The sequence below is a fragment of the Colletes gigas genome, unplaced genomic scaffold (genome assembly GCF_013123115.1).
Source record: "Colletes gigas isolate AHSC1104 unplaced genomic scaffold, ASM1312311v1 Colletes_gigas_Sc00001, whole genome shotgun sequence".
Classification (NCBI taxonomy): domain Eukaryota; kingdom Metazoa; phylum Arthropoda; class Insecta; order Hymenoptera; family Colletidae; genus Colletes; species Colletes gigas.
In genome coordinates, this window is record NW_025106630.1 from 5,301,130 (window position 1) to 5,321,326 (window position 20,197).

Sequence of the window (20,197 nt, forward strand, 5' to 3'; positions counted from 1 at the left end):
GGAAAGGAGTTTCGCCGTGGAAAGTGAAAAGAAAGAAATCGCGTTGTTGCGTCACTATTGCCCACAGTTTCCGATAACCGGATGAATCAGAGAGTTTTTATCGTGACCGTGAAACCGTTCTCGAACGTTTCGGGAGAATATTTTTTTTCCCCAAAGAAAAATAAATTTTAATTTAATTCCCAAAATTAGCTGGCATTCATAAACAATCTGTATCTAAGAATGCGAATCTTTTACTTCGCGGTAACAATGAGAGAGCGGTTCTATGTAAAGAATGATTTATTTACTCTCGAGACGAAACCAAGTTGCGATCCCGTGAATCAGATCGCTTTATTGGAAAAGAAATGTGTTTGTCACGCGGTTGATTTAAAAATCTTCCGAGAAGATGCAAGGCAAATTGAGAAACTATGTTAAAAAAGATAGGACAAGGGAAAGTTTACGAGCTGTTTAAAGTGACTGGAGAACAAATATACATGTCGATTTTACGTAAAAATTTCTGATGCGTGTAACTCTTTCAAAGATCGAGTCAACTGTTACCGAAATAGCGTCTGAAAATTTTTCGAAATAAATCGTGAGGTGCAGCGTAAGAAAATATTTCTTGTATCAGATAAGAAATATCCAGGTGGGTCGTGATGCAGCCATTACGTGGCCGTCTGAGTCACGCGAATTTTATTTCGCTTTTCGTCGGCGAACGCTCGTGGTATTAAAACAAATATCTGATACTGTTTGTTAACACAGCCAGATAGTAGCTGTTATTAAAAGATTTAACGAAATAGAATATAAAGGAAATCACCCTCGATCGAAGGTCTTCGCGTAGCAACGTCGTCCCTTCGAAGCTTCTTACCTGTATTCTTAAGTCCATAGCTAGGGTATGGTCGTTTAAGTATACTAGGATATCCCTCCTCGTGGAAGAATCCACCATTCCCGTTACAAAAGGCCCGTGGAATTTTCCAACACGGTCGTCGGAGTAGAAATTAACCCCGAACGGCGATCCAACGTGGCCCAGCACGTTTCCTCGATCACGATCCTGCGCTTCGAAAGAGTAACGCGCTCTTTTCGATCGTCCCAAACGTCTTCGAAGACCGGGCACGTTTTATCGAAACTTCCTTCTTCGCGATTAGGGCTAGCTTAATTTTAATCGTCCACTTCTCTCTCTCCTTTTCGTCTTCTTGTTTCGGCGAAAAGACAGATCCTTAATTACGACGATTCCATCCAGCTGGTTTATTCCATGTCTCTAATTTACATAAATTGCCGTGGAGAGCTTGGGGTGTTCTTAAATCAACCTTGCCAGTTTTGAGAAAGCTACGAGACAGAGGGGATCCTCGAAAGAGCTTTTTCCTAGCGTTAGAAGTGCTTGACCTTCGCGTGACTCAAGAAATTTTTTTATCGAATAAACTATAATTGCAGTGGATCAATCGAGTGATTTGATTCGATGCTATTAAATTTTTTAGAGATGTCAAAGATTCAATAATCTAGATACAATTAAATAGTACGTCGTGGTTCTTGTGGTAAGTTTCATAGAAATTGAGAATTTCCTTAAAAATCAGATGATATTAAAGAACTCGAGGCTACTATCTCTTTAACAAGTCGAAGGTCGAGCTCTGAGAAAGAACGATACGAACGGTACAAGGTGCAAAAACGGAAGGCGAATTACAACAAATAAGCAAAATGAAACTATAACACAGTTGGAAATGACGTCTAGTTCCACGGAAACGTTCGGAATTGATACAGCCTGCCCTAATTGCAAATGCTCAATTCGTAGCTTATCTCATTGAGCATGTAACCGCGCTTCAATAATTAAATTCCATTCGATCGTTAATTTGTGTCAAACCTACACTTTTTCTTTCTCCGTACCAATTTACGTTTCTTAAAAAAACAGAGAATTTTTTAAATGCATGCCTCAAAAGGCTTGTCTTGTATTTATTTATTTTTGACGCGACACGCAGAGCGTAACAGCAAGTATTCTCTTGGCACGTATTTATTTTATTCTTCCAAGTTCATTCTTTTTTTTTTTATTTTGACAATTAGCAGTTGAATCATGGCGGTAGTTAAAGTTGCGCAACAAAGTGGCTTTTCGTCGTCCACGGCACGTGGACACAATTGTCTGGTAATTTTATTGCATTCTACGGTCAGTAAAGCCTCTGGCTACCGCATGCAAGACCGGTTCTACAAAGTGACTTTAACGCCTCGCTTATAATCTGGTATCACGGCTACCGACTCGAGCTTCACAGAGTCTCTTTGTTCCGCGCGAGCGCGGTTAATGCATATGTATGGCTGAATTTAGTTTCCAATTTAATTAGCAAATATAGGTTTCCTTTCGCGCGTGAGTCGAACGAGGTTAGTGGCACCTCGAGCGTTCTTCGACGCGCCAGCGTGTCGCGGAATCGCTTTTATCGGTGCAGTTTCGCCTTCGCGAATTTCCATTGTCGCCTTCAAGGCTGTGCAACATGTACAATTCACGTTTAAACTAAGACAAAGTAAATACAATCCTCGAAAAAATTCACGGACCGCAGGAGGAACGATCAATTTCTGTTCCTTTTGTTTTGTTCCACAAAGAGCATCGTGATTTCTGATTATTTCTTTTGTAACGTAAAATGAATGAGTCACTCGCGGATAATCGCGCTTCTAAACGAAGGTTTTTCAGTTTTTACGATTTTCAAGCCCAGATTAGGATATACGCGGAATTATAAATGAAGTCATTAGCGGATGAACCGACCGTAACATTGCAATTTTAGTGCACGAAAAGTATCCAAATACGGTTCAAGTTTCTTTTAAGGATCGTTGTGCAATTTTCGCGTTTCCCAATTTTATTGCGGATATTTCGAGGAAATTTACAGGCGATATTAAAATGAAATAGCATCGAAAACGCTCGTTTGCAAAGAAAGCTTGCTTCCTCGTAGGTTACTTTCACTTCAAATCGTTTCTTATTAAACTGCTCATAGAAACGAATTTTTTCATCGATACGTCTACCGATAGCGAGGAGAAAGCTTCGTTCATTGTAAATTGTAATTTGCAAAATGAATATTTAGCGAGTTTCCTACATGTTTGTATTTGTCTCGTAATGTACCACTGCAATAGATAGAAATAAATCCAATGCCAATTATATGAATTTATTCATGGGAACAGCCAATAAATTTAGTATAAGGATCGATGTACAAATTGATGTTTGAAATTCATTTTCAAAAATACTATTTCCCTGACCGAATGCATGAATAATTTATTTCGTTTGAGCAACGCGCTAGGAGCACGATCGTTGCAAGAGGTTGAAAATTGCTGCAATAATCAAGTGAACCAATGAAATGTGGCCTCGAACGGTATCGTGTAATGGCTGTCGAATAAAATTCTATCCATCGTGTATGCTTCCACGTTTCGTGCGCGAAGAAACATGTCGCGAAGTGAAGCGCATCGGAGAAAATTGGGTTAACGAGGTCGAAGTAAACGGGATTTCGTTCGTTTTCGGTTCAAGGACGGTACACTTGGTTTCGTTTTCGCTCGAGTAAAAGTTCACGCGACTCGTCTCGATTGGTCATCAGTGAATTCTCTCGTGGCAAATGTATCTTTTACCCCCTTCGATCGTAACGACAATAAATAACGTTCTAAAATACTCTATGAATGTCTTTCTCCCCAGGGTCTGAGCAAACTTAACTTTTCACTGTGAATTTTGAGTATATAATTCTTTTCCCCGGTAGATTTATAAAAAATCTGAAACGAAATATTATCGGAGCAGTTTCAGTGATTTGGAAGAAAAGGGACCACGGTGTCTGTAATTTTCCACGCGGATGGAACACGTTTGTGATCATCCTTAATAGTTTTTGACAAATATTTTTGTATCTCTATCTCCGTTTCTATCTTTTTCGTTGGCTGGCGAGCGTTCTGTGCGCCATCATGTCACGAGCCACTAATTTCCCCGATCTGACTGTCAGTAGGGTTTATTTCCGCGAGATGGGTTACGGGGTCGGGAACGAAAAACCATCGTGGGGTCGTGCGCTCCTGCTGAGCGAGTACGGCGAGCCTTTAAAGGGAAAGGGATTTGTGGGGATCCTTGTGAAACTACCTGAAAAGGGGTTGGCTGGTCCCGAGTGGTCCCGAGAGGGAGGAGGATGGACGGACCAGATCGTCGAAAGGGGGTGGTCGAATGTAGTGATTTGAATGCGTTGAAAGGAATCAATACTTCAAGGGTCTTCACCGAGGACACGGATTCTCCAGACTCTTGCCGGGTCTTTTAACTCTTTGCGGTCTTATATCGAGCTGGATTAGACACAGTATTCCATCCCACTCCAATCCTAGCTCAGGATACAATTTTTTTACTACCTTCTCGTAATACCATGCAAATATCCGACAATCCATCTAATAATTGCTTAACCCCTTAACGCTCATATTTTTCGGGTTAACAAACAATGATCAGTTTTCTTTATTGGATTTGTTTCTAAAAATACGGTTTTTGTTAATTACAATGTTGTATCTGACGTATAATTTGAAAGAAAACAAATATTATCATCCCTTGAACCGTTGGATTAAACAAATATTGTTTTTCAAAGCAGTCAGACTCGGGCATGAACGTTAAGGGGTTAATATATTTCAATGTTATTATTTGAGAAACTTAAGTTCATTATTTTTTTAATTCTTTGAAGGAAAGTTGATTTCCATTTACCAATTTCATAAAGAACAACATCCAGTAAAATAATTCTGTTGAGGGTTGATATACTCTCAACAAACATGAAAATTTAAGATATAGACAATCCATCAACATTTTTAACCCTCGAATGGAGTATTGGGGCAAGTTTAAACTAATAATTGCTTGATATATTTCAATGTGATTATTTGAGAAATTTAAGTTCATTATTTTTTGAATTCTTTGAAGGAAAGTTGATTTCCATTTACCCATTTCGTAAAAAGTAACATCCAGTAAAATAATTCTGTTGGGGGTTCATATACTCTCAACAAACATGAAAATTTAAGATATAGACAATCCATCAACATTTTTAACCCTCGAATGGAGTATTGGGGCAAGTTTAAACTAATAATTGCTTGATATATTTCAATGTGATTATTTGAGAAATTTAAGTTCATTATTTTTTGAATTCTTTGAAGGAAAGTTGATTTCCATTTACCCATTTCGTAAAAAGTAACATCCAGTAAAATAATTCTGTTGGGGGTTCATATACTCTCAACAAACATGAAAATTTAAGATATAGACAATCCATCAACATTTTTAACCCTCGAATGGAGTATTGGGGCAAGTTTAAACTAATAATTGCTTGATATATTTCAATGTTATTATTTGAGAAATTTAACTTCATTATTTTTTGAATTCTTTGAAGGAAAGTTGATTTCCATTTACCAATTTCCTAAAGAACAACATCAAGTAAAATAATTCTGTTGAGGGTTAATATACTCTCAACAAACATGAAAATTTAAGATATAGACAATCCATCAACATTTTTAATCCTCGAGTGGAGTATTGGGACAAGTTTAAATTAATAATTGCTTGATATATTTCAATGTTATTATTTGAGAAATTTAACTTCATTATTTTTTGAATTCTTTGAAGGAAAGTTGATTTCCATTTACCAATTTCCTAAAGAACAACATCAAGTAAAATAATTCTGTTGAGGGTTAATATACTCTCAACAAACATGAAAATTTAAGATATAGACAATCCATCAACATTTTTAACCCACGAGTGGAGTATTGGGACAAGTTTAAATTAATAATTGCTTGATATATTTCAATGTTATTATTTGAGAAATTTAACTTCATTATTTTTTGAATTCTTTGAAGGAAAGTTGATTTCCATTTACCCATTTCGTAAAAAGTAACATCCAGTAAAATAATTCTGTTGGGGGTTCATATACTCTCAACAAACATGAAAATTTAAGATATAGACAATCCATCAACATTTTTAACCCTCGAGTGGAGTATTGGGACAAGTTTAAACTAATAATTGCCTAATATATTTCAATGTAGTTATTTGAGAAATTTGAGTTCGTTATTTTTTGAATTCTTTGAGGGAAAGTTGATTTCCATTTACCAATTTCGTAAAAAACAACATCAAGTGAAATAATTCTGTTGAGGGTTGATATACTCTCAACAAACATAAATATTTAAGATATAAATTAATACAAAAGCGAAGACCAAGTATTTTTAATAGTTTTAACGGGAGATTTGTTTATTTCGATCGAAAAGGCTCGCGTGCGTTTTAAAAGTTTTATATTTCACGGCCTAACAGATTTTCATGCTTCCATAAGTAATCGGGGACGCGGGATCGAGCGCTTATGGTTACGGTAATTGGCGTGCATGCTCTAGGAGAATGTTAATGCTGTTACTTTTTGCAACGATTACGCGCGTATTTTGATATTTGCTTTGGTAATTGGTCTTCGTAATGGAATGATTAATCGATGCTGTAACGAAACGACAGTTAGTCATCTTGGCGACTATAATTATCGCCAGGAGGCTGGGCGGCTGGAGAGATTTCAATGCCTGATAGAAATCGTTGCTTCGATGGATCCGACGTACGCTTCGAAGTGTTCGATTAATTCGTTAAATAGATACGATAAATCGCATTGTTCCGAAGAAAATGTTACAATTCCTAGTATATTTTCAGGAATTTATACTTATTTCGATATTTGTTCCTTCGTGTATCCAAATGTTCAACTATAACGTACAGAATTCCCAGAAACGAACAAGGAAGTAAAAATTATTCTATTAGAGAGAACAACTTACAAATTAATAATCGTCGATTTTACCACACGGAAAAATCCATACGATAATCAATAGATATTCAGACTGTACATAATACCTCGAGATTTTTTTTTAAACCTCCGGTTTATTCCTCGTATAAGGAAAAGATGGAAATTATCGTATCGGTACAACTTACGAAATTAATAAAAGAAGAGATTCTCCGTGATTCACGAAAATTCGAATCGATCGGGTGGATAAGTTATTAGCGTATCGTCGAGCGGATAAATATTTTGATGGTACACGGTGGTTCGAAACGATAGAAGTCATCTTGACGGTTTCGTAATCGCGTCGATGATCGCGTGCTCGGGCGTGGAAGTTTTTTTTTTCCAGGGGAAAAACAGCGGGTAACAAATTGTCGACGGAGTTTGTTATGACGTGTACCAGCCGTGGGGTAACTCTCGCGACTCGCACGCACGGGGGTTAGGGGCAGGAAAAAAATACATTTCAATTTGAATCGCGCGTTTCCCTCTCCGCAACAATGGGCCGGCTCTTTGAGCGAGCACGAGGAGGGGAAAATCAAGGGGGAATAATCACCCTCCGTGCAAATATGGGTCACGATAGAAGCGTTGGATAAGCCGTATGTTGACCGACGACGTGGACGTAGAATAGAATCACCGATGCAGATTTATCTCTAAGCTGTAAAATAAATTCCCCGATGAAAGTGCGTCTCTCGTCGAGGAATCGACTCTTCCCGAGTTCTCGAATTTTCTCCGGCTGACCACTCTCGTCCTGGAAAACTTTACTCCGGGAAACGTTTCCAATCCATCGGCTAGCGGAAAACCAGCGAAGATATACCTATTTTTGCTCGTGGATATTTTTTCTTTAATGTTTAAACACGATGGTAGATACGGAAAGCAAACTCAGACGTTACTAACAAGCGACTAACTAAAAAATTAATACTGTTAAATGCACACACATACTCTCTGCAGTGCCTTCAATCGATGATATCACTATAATATTTATTGGGGAAATTACGATTTTAGAAAGCATCGAAAGTCATATCGTTCCTAGAACGATACAAACATTTTCGACCTTTTTTTTTGAAAGAAAGATTACACAGTAAAAAAAGTATATAGAAAGTGGTCCACATCAAGCCATCTTATCCAATTCTGTTCCGTTGCTTGTTATTATTTTTATCTCGAGCGTAAAGCGATCAATGTCGCGAGGTACACTATCGTCCAAAAATTTTCTTCGCCGATCACGATGAAGTCTTGAACGAAAGCAAAATCTCGATTTACGATTTTTCGAACCGGACAGGTCCCCCGGGTGACTTACGGACGAATCGTGTTCTCGAGCGCACGCGGGCCTCTTTATTTCTTTTACCGGGCGAACAACACCGTGTAATCTTACGAAATCGTTGCGCAAGAATACAAAGGAAATCGGTCCCGACACGGTTCCTCTTTGATGTTACGCGGTGAGTCATCGTTATACCCCGACAAGAACAAAGAGAGCCTCGAGGGTGTTTTCATCCGATCGTTGGCACGCTCGCGATGGTTATCCGGCTTTTCGTCGGAAAAATGCACAATTACGGCTGATTAAGTCTATCTATAGTCCTCGCATAGTCTATTTGCAGCAGCTGACGAAACCCGCTTCCGTGTTGCATCAGGCGACCGATAACCGGCTTTGTTGTTTACCGATCGTCGATAATTACGCCCGCTCCTCTCTTTTTTCCCCTCGATCTTCGGCCCTCCCCTCCCCTCCTCGCCTCCCCCCTCTCCCACTGGTTGCGTGTGCGTGCCGCAAACTCAAATCTCTCTTGTCAAAACACTGATACCCTCGATTACTGACCAGAGAGAATCCAGCTTGATCCCTACTGACGCTCAAAGGAACGCAACAAGAAAGTACAGCGGTGCTCAAAAGTATCGCGTCTTTCTCGCGGAGACTCCTAACCCTCGCGAACATTTATTTGCAGAACAATTCGACGTGTTTCGAATTCCATGCTTAAATACTGTTAGAATTGTACGAGCACCTTTCGAGCACAATGCTTCCCCATTCGGTTTCTAACACTGATCGATATTTACGATCCATGGGGGATCCGTTTGTGCAAACAACGAGACTCTCTGTTTCCCACCGGTGTTCGAACTCAGAGTACCGAAACGAATTCGTTCGACTCGTAATCGAACTTTCGCCCGTTTTTCCTTATTCAAATAACGATCGACCCTGCCCGAAAAGGAAGAGGGAATAGAACGATCGATCCCGGGGACTCAACGCGCGTTACGATCGCGAGGAAACGTACAGGGATACATTGTTTGACACGGTTTTACGTCTCGGTCGTAAAACGACGTCATGCGTTCTTCCCCGAATCCTCCACGGGCCGTAGATCGTATCAAAGGAGGGGGAGGGGTGGATATTTCGTCGGGAGGGCATCGCGAAAATATATCTTGAATTTTATGTTCTGGCAGGCAACTTTTTCGCCCGGGTCGCGGACGCTTTCCTGCCGTTTTCACCGAAAGCTGTCCTTAATTTACTGCCGCATAAAAGTCGCTCGCGTTCGCAAGGGTGCCCGACACGACGGCGTTCCGGCGACAAAGGAAAGGCACCAGGGGCGACTCCGTGCCCCGTGCACTGATCACAATGTGATACGATGTAATTTGATAAATTTATACGAACGCGAGACCGTCGTTTAACATCCGTGGGAACGATTTAAGGGTGTTGGCTTGGGGCCCTCCGGGCCGAAACTGAAACCAGAGGCGACGTTCTTATCTGCAATAAAAGATAATCGTTTGTCCTCGTTGAATCAAAATTTTAATTGTATTTGAGGGGAGAAATCACTGTGACGGATTGAAAACATCAAATTTTTTTTTATTGGTCGATTAGGGATCGATTAGGGTTTCTTGGTTCGACATTAGTGGGTTAGGGACTCCTTGTTTGGGGCCACTGGAAATGTTTTTATATTCCAAAGTCTGATAGATGGGATATTTTTAAATAGTCTTGAAAAATAACAATTAAGGAATGATCGATTCGAGGGGTTTCTTAGCTCCATATTAGTGGACTAGAGATTCCTTGGTTGGCACGTTAGGAATGTTTTTTATACTCAATCAAAGTTTAATAGGTAGAATACACTATTTTGAAATAATATGAGATTGCAATAATATTAATGGGTTAAGGATACAAATTTAAATTGCAATTTGGATTTCTGCTTCTTGAAAATAATCAAGACTTTCCATTTAACACTTGAAAATAATCTAGACTTTCCTTTACCAAATAGATACGTGAATAAATGTGTAATGCAATGGAAATAAGTTTACTCGTTCTCTTATAGAAAATTACGATAAATTTTCAAAAATTCTGTCTCGTTTCTGTAAGTTTAATTAGAAATTACGAATGGGTCATTTTGGCAGCTTTGGTAGTTCTAGTATTCTAGATTCTATTTATGGTTTCTTTTAAATAATTAAAAACAAATTTCTTGTACTCCGTGGTAACGAATGAAATATTTTAATTTCAATTTTCCAGTTAAATCAAGAAAACAATTTTATAAAATGTATATGGAAGATATGTTATATGAAACTGACGAATTTTCCGGTCGAATTTTCGGGGACGAGGAAAACGATCGGAAAATTTCGCAAAAACGGAGCTCGTCTGCTCGATATCGTTGTTTACGAAATTCAACAGTTGTTTGCGCCGAATCGGTCGCGATAGGTGTCTTAAAAAGCGTCACAGATAATTTTTCGCACGCGTCACCGTCGGCCTCGAAATGGGACTGTTATTTGTTCGCGTATGTTTTTATTCGACGTTTCGACGCCCATGTTATTCGACACTTTTCGCGTCATCGAAGCCTGGTCGGGTGAATGCACCAGTACGTAGCCAAAGTTGAGAGAACATTATCATCCAAAACGTATCTTTTCCTCAGAATTGAGGAGTGCAAGCTTGGCCACTTAAATTAATTACTGTTAAAACGACGATAGGTGTATTTAAATGGCCAGACTCGAGGTACGAATGTAAATTTTTTTTCTGCAAGTTTAGAAGATTTAGGAACGAATCAAATTACTGATACAATTGTTAATTCGCACTTTGTACAAAGTTCCATTCGTTCGTTCTAATAATAGTTCTGAACGAATGCTTTTGAACGAGTCTAATAATAATTCTTCTCGAGTATTAAATCGAATTAATAATAAATGTCGTCTTGGAGCGTCTTGAAGGCACGTTAATGCAAAACGTTTAAAAATCTCGTTATTCGGAATCCAGCTAAAGCCTTGAATGAAACATCACACGATGGGATTTACTCTAATCCGACGTCGAGGTCTCGAGACTCACGGAAGATTTTCCGACGTTCTTGATGGATTACAATGCGATCTTCAACCAGTCTGGATCAATTTCGTCCTGACGTAGAAAGAAAGAATAGTAATACACGTCTTATCCAACCAAATGTACAAGTATATTAAAAACGATCAAGCGGTGTTTCTCAATCCATTAATCGCGACCCAAGGTGACTCAATCTTCAGAAAAAACGATCATTAAAAACATAAATATTGAATTTTAATCAAACGTAAATTTTATTCTCAGTCATATTTCTGTAAATTAATTTTATGAAGACGACCCCAAGACTTTCAAGCAAAACAAAAGCAAAAGGTTTGGTTAAGATTCAATAAATTATACTTTCGTATTTATTATATGGACAACCTTGACCTTCGCGTTCTTTAATATTCAATATGCAGAGATGAAATGTGATTTGCCAATTCGACGAAGGATTTCTATCATTTTAATCGATCTTACGTAACCAATACACAAAACTCGAAACCTGCGCTTAGGTGTTTCGCTTTACAGTTAATTGTGAGTTAATATTCTCGTCTTTTTTAAGCCGGGACTCTCAAAATGCTAGAAATCGTGATCCTTAATCCGATTCGGTGAACCTCTATTTGCATATCGAACGTAAAAGAATATTTTTACTTCGGAGGATTAAATTTCTATCGACGCTGTTTGGCATTAACCCACTTTGCGCCTCGCGATCTATCTATACCGTTAAAAAATATTCACAGAGAACGATTCGGCGAGTTGGAAATTATATCTCGTTATTTTCGCGTTTCGATTAAAATTCAAAGACTGCTCGAGAGACAGGTGCAGGCGCAAAGTGCACGAAATTTTTGGTAAACCGAATAGATACGAGCGACGATAGAACGGTGTATCGTTTTGTCCCCGCGTTATCAGTTCTTTTTTCATCGCGGATTGGTTCAAAACATACTGTTTACACGTGCATGATCGAGGCTATCTTTCGTCGGCAAAAATCCAGCGTATCGCTATTGTCTATCGGTGCACAAAGAAAAGAAACGATGCAAAACAGATGTTACTTACTCTATGGTGGTTCGTATGTTCTTTAACATATTCAAGAATGAAAACCGTACAATATTCTGCAGGTCAAAAATTTTTATTTTAGACCTTCGCAAACTGCACAACCTTCAATTTGTAATTTCGTTAAAATCCACGAATCCTATCCAAATGTATTTTCCTCGACACCTTAAAGACATAAAAATTGAAATTAACACTTTGACTGTCATTCATATATGGATGACAGGATTTTCCACTATGGAACTAGAAAAATGATGTCTGATCAGATCAGAGTTGGATCAATTTTTCGAATACTTTTTGCCATCGAAACTGAAACTTTCATCCCTCGTTTAAGTATTTGTTCTCCGTGAAATGTTTCGTTTCACGATTCGTAATTTTTATTCAAGGTTGCTTATCGTCCGGTGTTTGTTCGAAATTTCAGTCCACGTAAGAGTTTCGCCCATCTCCGACCACGATGGAGAGGCAGGTTGTGGTAGGATCGAGGTTCACGGTCCCTCGTAAACGACGTTATCAGGTGTTACAATTGTGTTGCCGGTCGTTATCGCGCGAAAGTGCAGCAATTAAACGGCTCGGCCAATATTCGTAAACAGATTATGGTGGCGCAACGTGACGATCTTGTGTACTCGCTGTGTTCCGGTGGAATTATGCAAGAAGCTATTTACGGCCGGCCTTAAAGCAGCCCGAGCGCGCATGGCGAACGATTCGTAATTGGCGATTGTGTTTACCGGAATACAATTGCGAAACTTCCAAATGGGGCTCGAAATTAATGGTACAAGTCACGTTCGTTCCATCTCTCGTTTAAAAAACAAATGCAGGTTCAGAAAACTGTTAAAAAATGCCAAAAATCAAAATACAAAAAAGGATTCTGTAAAAGTGAATCGAAACTTATATCCCCAATGTTTCTGAAGATTTTGGTCGAAACAAAGGGTTGATATAACAGAACGGTCTTCCCATTCGTTATAGAGAAGTTGACTTTCCTGGAGTTTTTAATGCTATTCTTCGTTCGGGGTGGATAAAAAAATTTGTACGAAGCTCCGAAGACATTGTTTATTTGTGAAACCGAATCGCCAGACTATCGTTCGACCGATACCGCGTTATTGTCTACCGGCAAACACGGTGACAGCACATTTTCGTCTCCTATTATTGATATTTTCGTTGTCAATAGAGCCGCAGATAATGCGGTCGTGTGCTAGCTGGCAGCGATAATGCACGATGTTTTCGTGAAACAAAACGGACGGGGACGGGTCTCGCGCGTCTGTATGACACGGATATCTAGGCTTTATCAGCCGTAGCGCATTGTTATTGCAAAATTCTGTCGCGCGGAATCACGCGAGCCGATCGTACTTGGCAGTATCGGCGATCGGGTTAAACGACGTCGAGTCATTTCACTAGTTTCATCGCCAGCTACACGGCCATTAACCCATTAAATACCGACGTTCCATTTAGAGGATATCGAAGGGGAGGAAAAACATTTTCTTCTCGCACTAAACTTTATTCGAATACCATAAGACAAGATAAAATCGCCATTTTCAAAGTAACGAACATCGTTTATACGAGTTACTACATCATTAGTTGATAGTTCAAGGTACAAGGAATCGTACCTAAACCTAAGTGCAAACTTGTTGAATCATAGCTTTATGTCAACTTTTATTCATTCGAATGATTTGAAAGGCAACGAGAATTTATTGAATATACTCTTCGAAAATGGTACTTTTGTGATTGTATAATGAGATAATTAATAACAAATTAAAAAATTCATTATTTCATATTAAAAATATTTTTTTATTGATGAACAGTTAATTCAAATATTAATTTCACGTTAGATTCGTAATCAGCGACTCAAGAAACTTTAATCTACTAATTTTCGTAGAAATCAAAGATCGATTTCACACACTTTCTTTTGCACACTGTGCAACGTTAAGACCAGAATAAAGTGTACCTTAACTATTTTTTTCGACCATTTATATAATATGAAATAGGTTTTTTTGAAAGTAATTCAACTTCATATGATTTTTTGGAACGTGACAGCCACGTGGTGTTATCGTCTTCTTTGACATCGAAGTTTCGTACGCGATCTAATCTGTCTAAACACAAATGCGCATCATACAGTGTACATAGAACCATAGGGTGCTCTTGCAGAGGATCTGTGTCATTTCAGTGTATCTAAAAACGATTTTATCGTCGATATACCAGAATCGAAGCTTCCAATACGCTTTCGATAGTGGCTTGTTATTTTTCGTATTAGCCCGAACGTCACAATTCGTCAAATATTTCTTCAACTCGCCAATAGATAACACCGAACAGGCAGTAAAATAAAAATCACTTCTCCGAACGAAATAAAATTTATTATCCTCAGAAAGTTCATGAAATCCTTCTGCAAATGTTACATACAAGTTAACGCGTTAGAAATAATTAAAGGTAGAAAGAGAATAAAAATACACAAAGGGTAGTATTAATTGAACAAGAAAAAGGAATTTATTACCAAAAAAAAAGAAATTGTTTACGCCCAGAAAATTCAAGGGATATCTGTACGATAATCAGAAAAAAGTTAATTATTTTTTGTATCAGTCACAATTTATCAAATATTTCTTCAAGTCGCCAATAAAAATCACTTCTCCGTACAAAATAAAATTAATTCACGAGATATTACCATAAATATTACAGTATATACCAGTTAACGTGTTAGAAATAATTAAAGGTAGAAAGAGAATAAAAATACATAAAGGGTAGTGCTTATTAAATAATTGAACAAGGAAAACGAATGTATTACCAAAAAAAAAAAACAAAGAGAAAAGAAAGAGAATAAAAATACATAAAGGGTAGTATTAATTGAACAAGAAAAAGGAATTTATTACCAAAAAAAAAGAAATTGTTTACGCCCAGAAAATTCAAGAGATATCTGTACGATAATCAGAAAAAAAGTTAATGTTTGTTAAATAATGTTAATTAAATCTGAACGTCACAATTTGTCAAATATTTCTTTAAGTCGCCAATAAAAATCACTTCTCCGTACAAAATGAAATTAATTCACGAGATATTACCATAAATATTACAGTACATACAAGTTAACGTGTTTGAAATAATTAAAGGTAGAAAGAGAATAAAAATACATAAAGGGTAGTGCTTATTAAATAATTGAACAAGGAAAAGGGATTTATTACCAAAAAAAAAGAAAGAGAATAAAAATACATAAAGGGTAGTATTAATTGAACAAGAAAAAGGAATTTATTACCAAAAAAAAAGCAAATTATTTAAGCTCAGAAAATTCAAGGGATATTTGTACGGTAATGAGGAGACGGAAAAGTTAATGTTTGTTAAAAAATGAGGGGAAAAAAAGGATTTGGAGGCGCCGGGCATCGATCCCGGTACCTCTCGCATGCTAAGCGAGCGCTCTACCATCTGAGCTACGCCCCCAGATAGAAGGGAGTGGATTTCCACGAAACTTTCGCAGCAGCGACGATAACGCGCCCCAATTTCTTAACGTTAGTTTTCTAACCGATTCGAAGCTGTTAATTGACAGTCGACCGATTGCGAACCGGTTGCGTCCGCTTCGTCCCAAGAATCGAACTATTGTCCTTCATGAAATTCGTTTATCGTCGATCTCACTGTATTACTCATGGTTGAATCACCGTCTATGTGTGTCAGATCGTTGCACTTAACAACTCGCCAAGCGCTACGCGGCTCGCGGAATCGTATAGATCGTAGTAATCGCGAAACGAGACTCGTTGTAATCTCTTTTCGTACGACGTTCACTTTTCCCGCGGCCTTTTTCTCGTTTTATTTCTTCCTTTTAGTCGATGCTCAATCGTTATCTGAGAACGAACGCAATAAAGATGTATCATCGTTATTGTTACAATAAACAGGACAGGCCTTCGAAACGTCAGATAGAAAGGCACGCAACCGACAGATACGGAAGACACAATCTAATATTTACATTTAGTAATATGGCCGCTGAGGGAATATTTTTATCGTAATTATACACGTTAACTTTTATTTTTCGTTCGGCCAATGATCATCCGAGCGCAATAACGTTTTATTGTTATCGTAGGGAACAGGGGAGGCCGTAAAAATGTTAAGTAGAAAGAATGCAGCGTATAAATATGCAAGACGCAATTTATAGCGTAGTACATTAACCCGCGGAATGAGTCATTTTTCAATCATAAAACGTCCACGTGTGCGTGGTTAAAAATAAAGACGCTCGTCCGCGTCTCTTCCTGCAGCAATTACGAATATTTCATAACTTTGCGCGAATGCAAATATCAAGGATCTGCAAAATAAGAATTTATTTGTAATTTTAACGTTGCTAAAGCGGCTTTCCTTCGAAAGGAAATTTATTCCGAAAGGCCGATCCATTCTCGATAAAAACAAGACAAACAGGAAGTCAACGTCGACGGTATCGGAGACGTAAAAACTTATCCATTCCTGATAGTCCGTAAAAAACTTTCAAAATCTGGTAGTTTAAATTATTAGATTACAAACATTTTTATAAACAGAGTGTCGAAATTTAGGATGTACAAAATTTCAACAGTCTTTAAGTATCTCATAAGTGCAACGTACGTCTTAATCTTCTCTAATGATCTCTAATAACGTGCGTTTCAGTCATGAAAACCAGCACTGTCTAAATTTTAAGGTGAATAGAACCGTTTGAAAAGCGATTGTCTCGTTGTTCCCCAAGTTCTATTAGCAACGTTTTCGTTCTATTCACGGATCTATTTTAAGCCCAGCTCATAATAGGAGTCGTGGTTCGTACACATCATCGGACGCTCGCGTTTGTTCACTTTTTTCTTCCCACCGTTTTATGTTTTCACTCGGTTTTTTGCTCCTATTCGGCCGATAGTATCCTCGCTATTGTTTCGAAAGCATTTACAAAGATGCGTCATTAGCGAAAGAATGAAGATGATCCCGTTGCCACGTGCGGGGGACCCATTGCGCGTGCCATAATGGCGGCCAGATAACGTTACCGGGCGAGAAGCAAAGTCAGGAAGTTGGCAAACTTGAGTCATAGCCCGAACAAAGGTAGCTTCGATCGGTTGAAACCGTCTGTACACAGGTTGCCTGACGCAACAAGTGCAGAACGTTTCTGAATTGTGTCACGCGTGGACACGCTCGTTTCTGCATCGATCTTTTGTGTTCCGTCCGTTCGCGCTATCGATCGTCCCAGCGATCCGAAAATTCTTCCGGGGACTCGATAGAGATTCGAAATTTATTCCTTGGGCATTCTTGGCAAGATCATTCGGCATCGAAGCGATATCTATCGTAGGCAGAAGCTCCATTATCGTCGATGCTCTATTATCGTGGAACTTCCATTAGCGGAGGCTAATGCGGAGACATCGGGGATAATAGAACATTCGTTTTTCTCTCCTTGATTGTTCTGTGAAACGTATCGCGTAAATGTCAGGAACGGGAAGGAAAGACAGAGTCGATCGAAGTTTTCTTTAAATATTTGTGAATAAAATCAATTTAATAAAAATTGCAAAGATTCAATATTGCAACTTGGTAGGTGAAATACCCTACTGTGTTTCGAAACGTGTATAAATGGCAGGGACGGAAATTAAAGATAATAGAGAACGAGAGTCGATACAAATTTTCCAAATTTAATAGGAGTTGCAAAGGTTAAATATCATGTTGCAGCTTGATAGTTAAAATAAATTGAACAGAATATTTAAAAAATAAAGACATCTTACTGTGTTTCAAAACATGTGTAAATGTCAGGAACAGAAATTAAGGATAATAGGGAACGAGAGTCGATACAAATTTTCCATATTAATAGGAGTTTCAAAGGTTAAATATCATGTTGCAGCTTGATAGTTAAAATAAATTGAACAGACACCCTACAGTGTTTCAAAACACGTCGTGTAAATATGAGGAACACAAATTAAAGGTAATAGAGAACTCATAGTCGATACAAATTTTCCAAATTGAATGGAAATTGCAAAGCTTAAATATCACGTTGCAGCTTGATAGTTAAAATAAATTGAACAGAATGTTTAGAAAATAAAGGCACCATTGCATATTTATAAGGTGGACAGAGCAAAAGGAAACAATAAATTTTAATGTTTACAAAGTGATTTGAGGGATAGATTTTTTACAAAACATTTCTGAAATAATTTTATGGTAAACGATCAGAAAGTTCTGGTAGACTTAATATATTTATGAATGGTTTCATGACCCCCTTTCGCACCTCGTCGAGCATGCATCGTTATCAGGCTTAGTCGTTTCGCGATGGTGACTCACTTCTCGTGGCCGGGAAGGTGTGCATCGTCGTTCCCGACGATCGTCGCTACCATCCACGTAATTTTCAATCCACCAGGCTAAAAATACACGCCCGTTATCAGCGTAAAGATTGCCGGAGGAGTTACGAAAAAGCTACCCGCGACGAGGAGGGAGGCATCGGGGGTGACGAGAGTGGATTCGCGGCGGTCAGATAAAGTTGATCGGTCGTTTCACAATCGGCGTACGATGACCGACGATCGGCCAGCGCAATTTGTTCCTCGTTACAGCGAAACGATAGCCCGCTACGACACCAGACTTCTCCCGTTCGACGCGTCGATCGTCGTCGGTGGTCACTGGTGACCGTCACTCGAAATCTCAACACATTGCACTCGTATCTATATTTGAGAAGGCTGGACTTTTATGGTAACACGTTACAATTTAATTTGTTGGTTTAGTAGAAAAATTTAATCTGCATCTCACCCCCTCTTGAACAGTGAAAATCTATATAATATGTGTATATAAATTTTGATTTTTAAAATTAACTTCTAAATTGGAAAGAACACGTAGGACACACAGGAATACCAAAGACTAAAATATGCAGTATATTTTTTATTACCACCCTTTATGACTGTATGAAATACAGTTCCAATATTCCTATCTCTCATTATAATTTTTAAAAATATCGAAGACATCCTCAGACAGGGGAAAAAGATTTTCCAGAATGATTTTAACGAAATATAGAAAATATCATCCTACTAATGTGCCCAGCATAGAACGTGTTAGCCATCCAGGATCGAACGAGTCTCGTCGCTCGTTTTTCTTGTCGAATTCTCGTTTTTATCGGTCCACCCTTCCTTGGGCGAGACCATTGAATCGTTTCAGCGGACACCAGCGTTCGGGGATCCTACTGACCCAAAAGACCAGTCGTGTAATCTCGTCTGGTTTAACCTCTCTTCCCGGGTGGAGGAGAGATAGCGCGGAGGGGTCGCGAAGCGGGTAGGGGCGGTTTTCCAGGATCCTCGAGCGCACGAAACCCGTCCCGATCGTGGCAACAGACGACCAGCGAGACTTCCCGGTGATTCTGCCAACCGGGTGACCGTTGTACATAGCGTGTAGCGTGCACACGCGACGAAGAGAGACGGAACGAGCGGTTCTCTCCACCGTTATAACGGCACAATGCGTGTGTGACCGACTGCGAGGCAGGGAACGAGACAGAGGCAACTCCCACGGAGTAGAAAACGACGGAACGGTACGGAAAACCCGGTGAAAAAGACGGAAAACCGGAGAAAGGAGGAACGAAACTAATCCACCGAGAGTGTTGTACGTTACGGCGTAACGTGGAAGAGATACTCGCGACGAGTGTCAGGGGGGGTGAAAGGCGGATAAAAGGCGCGCACGGGGCCAGCTCGAGCAGAATTTTCCTCGAATAATGGATTACGAATAAAAGGTACAGCGATTCGATCCGCAGTTGTCGAGTATTTTATTGTGCCGATTCAAGGTCCAAGTTTTGTTTGACGAGCAACGGGCAAGGGTCGTACGAAATCGATTGCTTCTTAACCCCCCGACGTTAGCTGCTTTGTTCGAATTTAAATGTGTTGCCGTCAGTGGCAGCAAGGGGTAGGGGGTTTCCATCAACATTTTAAAAATACTGGTTCTTCTTTCGTTCGAAGCTGATCGTAATTAATATATTGGGTCGTTCGGAAAGTAGTCTCGTTTTCTTATCAACGGAGACGTTAATTGTATTTTTAATCAGCCGATATTCTCATTATTTTTACTGTTGACACTTTGAGGGTTGTTTGTAAAGAATTTTTTTTCATTCTGTGCAATTGTATTGGGTTGTTCAGAAAGTAATTTCGTTTTTCTTCATCGTGAAAAGGAACAATTTTGTTGGAATGCAAGCTCCCTTCGGAAACGACGATTTGTCTTTGAACGATGTCGAAATAATGGGTTGTAAATGGAAATC

General features: G+C 38.9%; 1 protein-coding gene and 1 non-coding gene across 2 annotated transcripts in view; one reads left to right on the forward strand and one right to left on the reverse strand.

Moving 5' to 3' along the window:
* The window catches only part of LOC122405506 (sestrin-1), a 214,972-nt gene that overhangs the window by 150,589 nt on the left and 44,186 nt on the right, over nucleotides 1-20,197 (forward strand). The window lies entirely within an intron of this gene.
* On the reverse strand, nucleotides 15,363-15,435 carry Trnaa-agc. The gene has a single exon. It is a non-coding gene; the product is annotated as a tRNA-Ala (tRNA).